This window comes from Mandrillus leucophaeus, unplaced genomic scaffold (genome assembly GCF_000951045.1).
Source record: "Mandrillus leucophaeus isolate KB7577 unplaced genomic scaffold, Mleu.le_1.0 Scaffold114, whole genome shotgun sequence".
NCBI classification, from domain to species: domain Eukaryota; kingdom Metazoa; phylum Chordata; class Mammalia; order Primates; family Cercopithecidae; genus Mandrillus; species Mandrillus leucophaeus.
The window spans coordinates 5,067,512-5,074,242 of NW_012099654.1; the positions used below are offsets into that span (position 1 = coordinate 5,067,512).

Here is a 6,731-nt window from a genome sequence, read left to right on the forward strand (position 1 = left end):
TGCTGGGATTACAGGCTTGAGCCACCGCGCCCGGCCGGTTGTGGGCTTCTTATGAGACTCTAATGCCTGATGATCTGTCACTGTCTCCCATCAACCCCAGATGGGACCATCTAGTTGCAGGAAAACAAGCTCAGGGCTCCCATTGATTCTACATTATGGTGAGTTGCATAATTATTTCATTATATAAAATGTACAATAAACATAATGCACTTGAATCATCCTGAAACCATCCCCCTCACCCAAGTCCATTGAAAAATTGTGTTCTACAACACCAATCCCTGGTGCCAAAAAGGTTGGGGACTGCTGCTCTACACTGTCAGATAGCATCTGGAAGAATTACATTTTAAAAAGAAAATAGCAAATTGGAATATGTCCAATATTCAGGTTTGTGAAAGGATTCAAAATCATGTCACTTAACAAGGGCTGAAGAAACAGATTTTTATTTTCCAGCCTCAATAAAAGAAGACTTGAAGACAGGATATATAATTAATTTTTTATGGCTGGGCGCGGTGGCTCAAGCCTGTAATCCCAGCACTTTGGGAGGCCGAGATGGGCGGATCACGAGGTCAGGAGATCGAGGCCATCCTGGCTAACACGGTGAAACCCCGTCTCTACTAAACAATACAAAAAAACTGGCCAGGCGAAGTGGCGGGCGCCTGTAGTCCCAGCTACTTGGGAGGCTGAGGTAGGAGAATGGCGTAAACCTCGGAGGCGGAGCTTGCAGTGAGCCGAGATCCGGCCACTGCACTCCAGCCTGGGTGACAGAGCAAGACTCCGTCTCAAAACAAAACAAAACAAAACAAAAGAATGGCCTCCACACAGCAGAAATATGACAAACTTAGGATGAGGGAGAATTGTTTTTAAAAGCCTAAGCTTTCCAAATAGATGGATTATCTTTATGGCCATGAGGTCCTCATCACTGAAGGTATTCAAGGACAGACTGGTCAACCATTTAGAGATAGGCCATGCAGGGGAACTGTGCACCTTCTGGAGACTAGAGAAAAACTTTTAGGCTTCTTTCAATCCAAAGACTCAGATTTTAATCAAGAATTTCATTCATTTCCCCATGCAGGTTGATACAATTTCCTGAGAGGTCCATGAGGTCCCCCATTTACATCTGGGAAGGACTGTCTACTTCCTGAGTAAACTTTGCCCTTCTCCCCCTGCATCCCAGTGTTTTCCAACACAATCCACATCGGATACCCAGTAGTCCTTGCAGTGGTGCTGTAAACAAGAAGGACTTGAGATGACAGCAAAATAACTAAATAACCAACCAACATGTGTATATTCTGCTTTGAGCACCCTACAGAGTAGCCTAAATCAGGGTCCCTGTCATTAATGGGATACAGTCATGATGTAAAGTTGAGACTTATATACAGGAACACACAATGAACCCAGGGGCAGGAGGTAAGTAAAAAATGAGAGAGTGATAGGAGTTCAGAAGGGAAAGCAGCACAGTTGCTACTAAGTTATTGAAGGTTACAGAGAGAAAGTGGTTTAAGCTGGGCTTTGAGGAATGCAACACATGTTGGCGAGGGAGAAAAAGGAGCCCACTATGAAAAAGTCAAAGAAGTTAGAAACACACGTGTTCCATAGGCAGTTACTAGTACTGGCTAACAGAACTGGAGAGTTCACAAGGGGGAAACAGCAGGCGACAGTTGACACACCACCAACAGCATAAAAGTAACACCATGAGAAATAGCAGGTGTTACCCTTTCCCTAGGCACTGTGCGATGTAGGAAGCCAGAAACACCTAAAGATTAGGAAAGTAGCTATCAAACCCAGCTGTACGTTAGAATCGCCTCTTTAGAAGATGATACTAGGTCCACTTGAGAGATTCTGAACCCAGGTGGTTCCAGTGAACAACAGGGCTTGAAATCCTGGGTTAGAGGCTCAAAGTAAAGAACCCATAGTCAGTAGTCTCATTAATCACTGAACATCCCCTACCTTTCAGAACTCTAACACCTAATCATACAGCAAACCGGGAGGCTGGTGAAGCAAGAAAAGGAGAAGCACTGTTGACAAAGAACCAGTGACAATGTACAGACAATAAATCAGGGTCTTAGTGGGAAAAGACAAAAATATAATCCCCTGAGGGACTTTGTCTGAACCATCCAGCCCAATGAAAACCTCTTGCTTTTCACCATACTTAGAAGTCTTTCATGAGACTTCTTTGCCTGATAAAAATTATTTTTATCATAAAATTAAACCATCCACTTGTCTTTCCTCTTTCCAGAACTGTACCACCCCTCTTCTACATGAGGGGTTCTTCAGAAAAAGAGGACTAGGGCAGCCATATGGCCCATACAAAGGATCTGGACTTGCATGTCTGAAATCTCTTTGGACTAAATCCAGGAAGATAAGTCCAAGTCATTTCACCCTGATGACTGGTAGTCAAGGAGAGATAAAGTAATAAGAGTGACAGCTCATCGTCTATTCAAATGCCTGTTGCAGGCACAATGCTAACCTTGTAGACAGTACATTTCTAGTAGTGTTGACCAAGACAAGTAAAGCAAATTGACTAATACATCACATTCAAATTCTACTCATCACGACCGAGTAGAATGTTAAAAAATTGGTTGCTTTTAGAGACCATCCAGTCTAATCCTTTCCATTTTACTGAATGAGGAAACTGGGACCAGAAAGGGTTCCAGAAGGAATACTCACCCAAGGTTACAAAACTGGAAAGCCAGAGGACTCCATCCCTTCATCCAACTCCCAGCCTAGGGCAATTTCTCCTGGGGTCACACTGACATCTCACTGCCTTCTGAAAGCTGAAAAACCTGCTACCCCTTTCATTCTTTTTAAAGGGTTATTTTCCATTTGCTATAACTACAATCATCACTTACTCTCTGTCAGGCACTACCAGGAGGGTTGTCTGTTAATTAAATCACGGAGTCCTCACAACAGTTGAAGCAGGTTACTATTATTATCCGCATTTTACAAACGGAAAAACCTGAGGTAGAGAGAGGTCACATAGCCAGGGCAAAGCTGGGGCTATTTAACCCAAACAGTCTGGCTCCAAAGTCCACATTCTAAACCACTTCGTGAGAATTTATGAAATATAATTTCTTGAATTATAAAATGATAGAAGAAAAGGAGTAAGCCTTAAACACAAAGGGCATGGTCACTAGTGTTTGATAATGGATTGAAGAGCTAAACCATAAATGTCATTTATAGATGCAATATACACTTCATCTATTTATTAAGGGAATGCATATATATATATATTTGAAGCATATTAACATTTCAAGTGTATATTTTTTAAAGGCACAATGATCATGTGCACAGCTGTCACACAAAGCTTGCAACTTGAAATAGGCAGAATGTTATTTCCCTGCTGGTTTTGGAAGGATCTCTTCTGAACAGGCTACTACGGAAAGCAAAGCCACCACTGCCGATTTCTGCCTGTTGGTCCTCATTCATAGATACATTTTCATCTGCTCTTAAGAGAACATCACTTGTATGTTAACTTTCTACAGAAATAAAACCTCGAGTTATTTATAATTGAGGCAAAGATTAAACCAAAACAAGAGAAAACACCTCTGAAAATTAAAATACATTTTTATACAAGTGTTCAAAACCAACATCACTGGAACAAACGCCCACTATTCAATTATATACTTTTTTGCTTTCTCTCATTAAAAAATGATGTCAGATCTCATTATCTTGGTTATCCAGGAGAAGAAGTCCAGGAGTAATAATGTTACAAATAAGCAAATTGCTATTGTGCCTAAGATCAAATTTCAAAGGAAAAATGGAAGTCAATTAAGAAGATGCACTATCGCATTAGAAAAAAAAAAAAAAGTTACATGACTTATTTTGCCAGCCAAATGTCTTTAATTTTTTTTTGAGACAGGATCTTGCTCTGTCACCTAGACTGGAACGTAGTGGCACCATCTCAGCTCACTTCAGCCTCAACTTGCCCAACTCAAGCTATCCTCCCCCATTCAGCCTCCCAAGTAGCTGGGACTGTAGGCACATACCACACACCACCATGCCTGGCTAGTTTTTGTATTTTTTGTAGAGACAGGGTTTTGCCATGTTGCCCAGGCTGGTCTTGAACTCCTGGGCTCAAGCAATCCTCCCATCTCAGCCTCCCCAAGTGTTGGGGTTATGGGTGTGAGCCATCACTCCCACCCTGGCCAGCCAAATGTCTTAATGTGGAGTGTGCAAAATTCTACTCTGAAAATGCAACAGACCCTAAAAACTCTAAAGCCGGAAAAATGTCACCTTCAACATGGAATCCAAAGATCAGAGAATCAAAGCAAAGAGCAGTGCTGGGCACATAGTAAGCCTTCAACAAATATTAGTTGAATGAATGTAAATGAAGAACATGTTCAGAAAGAGAGCCCCATAATAGAGATTGTCAAAATGGCAAAACAGTAGAGTGACATTGCTTTGGGCTTCTGAGAACTTCCAATACCATGATAATAACAAAAGAACTAAGGGTCACAGAGACTGGACAAAATGACAGAGTGTCATCCAATCAGAGCAAAATGCTCTGTGATACAGGACCTGACCTACACTTCTTAAGCAAGAAAAATATCTCAAAGCCCCGCTTTGCCTAAGTAAGAGATGTGGACTCAAGCCGGACAGGGTGGCATATTTACAGCACAACTTTAGCATGGCAGAATTCCCTGAATTTGGTGCACTTCAAATGTAACACTGTTTTTACAGCCTCAGTAGGAGTTGCCCAGGTTGACCCACCTCTTCATAACAAATATTTAAGGTTATGGGTGGGGACCGGGGGCAGGGGGGAATCCCAGAGCTACTCTGCTTCACTAAAAGCAACATAAATACAAATGCAATTACACAAAACCTACCCAAACCAGATCTGTCATATCTGATTAGTGAATAAAAGCATAATAAAATTATAGTCAGCCTAGGTAATTTAGGTGACTTTTCCAACATTTATATCATGAATCTTTTTTGAGGCTTTTCCAACATTTATATCATGAATCTTTTTTTCTTGGAATTCAGCCCTTGGTCATAAACTGGCAGGACTTGTTGGAGCTTGGGTACCAATATAGTGGTGTACAGAATGTTTAATATAAAAGTAATAGTATGTGCTGCAATTTGTTTTAATACCTACTTAGAACACATAGTCTTTTCTCACAGGGCATACTAAAGGAGGTCATGTATCAGAGCTCACCTGAAATTCCTGCCCAATTTAAGTCTTAGCCACAAGTGCAGTTTCTTATAACACAATAAGAAAAGATTCCAAACTCTTCTGCAGTACTCATATGATTAAAAAAAAAAAAAGCATGAAACCCACCCAAGTGAGTCTTCTGAGACATTTCATAGAAACTTAGTTACTAACTACTATTTTCTTCTGTACATTTAAGCATTTATAAACTGCTTAAAAGACAATTGGGTACTTCAGAGGAAAGTCTAATGACACGCCTGTTATACAACCTGTTCTTAGCTGGCCAGATTGTGTGGTTTTGATAAGGAAAAAAAAAAAAAAGTCAAAAGCAGGACAAACACTGATTCTCTGTTCACCATTCTCCCCTTACCCAAGACATTCATCTGAGTCACACACTCTATAGCTAGCTCTGTGCCTCAGTTTCCCTAACCATTAGCTATAATATCTGATGCTAGCCAAATTCCTATTTTAATCAAAGTTAATCACATACAAAGTCCACATCAGAACATTACATTGCAATACTATGTTACATTAAAAATTCCAAAGGGTTTTGCAGTATTCATCTCTTTTCTCCAAATACTCCAAAGGGGTTACTTTGGCTATTAATCAAGATTAGGCAAATACCCATGTGCTTTAAGAATGTGTAACTAAAAACCCAGGACAGATCTGGAGAAACCTTCCCAGGTTTCCCAGAAGTTACCACTCTGCTTGGATTGTCATGTACAAAGTAGATGCCACAGAACCTAACAAAGGCAGGTCCTTGATTTGCTTTTGCAGCAAAAACAGGATTTCACTTACCCCTGACAGCTTCAGGGCTTAGGAACACGAGATAACAACGCTTCAGAAAGCCAGGGTCCCCATGGAATCCCAAATGATCAGTTCTTTATAAACGAATATTAAAGACCTTACTTTCTTTGGTATTTTGCCCAATTGGTGTGGTCCGTGGTGAACCTCTATAACTCCTGGTGTGGGGAGATTTGTGGAGACGCAGGCCGGGGTCTAGGCGGGAGAAGCTGCGCAAACACAGATGTTACCACTGTTCCTCGGCCCACCCAGTCAACCAATGCGGGGACGCTGTGGGCCTCTAGAGATGGATTCTTTCTTAGAAATCTAACTGGTCTCTGGGAAACCAGAGCTGGGTTTCCAGGGCCGCCTGAGCACCCAGTTTCCATACAGCCCTCGACCCAAATGGTGCCTTCTTGGCCAAACACCCGCCTGTCATTCGGAAACCCTGTACACCCCAGGTATTTAATGGGAAACAAATGCATAAAATAAGCATAAGAAGTCCCACATAATTCTGACCGCCTTTCCCAACCAAGGTAACTATAAATGCCTTTTGAAACACAGCAAATGCTTCCACACGAGTAAGTGGAAGTGCGTGTGTCCTGAGCTTGCGCTCCGTCTGCATTCTGCGGTCCTGGCCCTGCCAAGCACCCTCCGCCCCGGAGCAGAAGCATGGATGGGAAGGACGGACACCAACTCTCGACGCTCTCCCTTCTCCACCGCAGGAGCGCTGTTTATTTCCCTGGCTCCTGAAGGACACTGGCTGGGCTTTCACCCGCCCAGCCCCCAGCTCTCAGTG

The 6,731-nt window shown here is 42.2% G+C and overlaps 1 protein-coding gene across 1 annotated transcript in view; it reads right to left on the reverse strand.

Annotated features, from left to right (window-relative positions):
• ARHGEF28 (Rho guanine nucleotide exchange factor (GEF) 28) overlaps nt 1-6,243 on the reverse strand; it is a 328,572-nt gene extending 322,329 nt beyond the window's left edge. The window contains exon 1 of the mRNA XM_011996705.1: nt 6,059-6,243. The gene's annotated coding sequence lies outside the window, so the exon portion shown is untranslated. The remainder of the gene's footprint in view (nt 1-6,058) is intronic.
• Between the last annotated feature and the right edge of the window lie 488 nt (nt 6,244-6,731).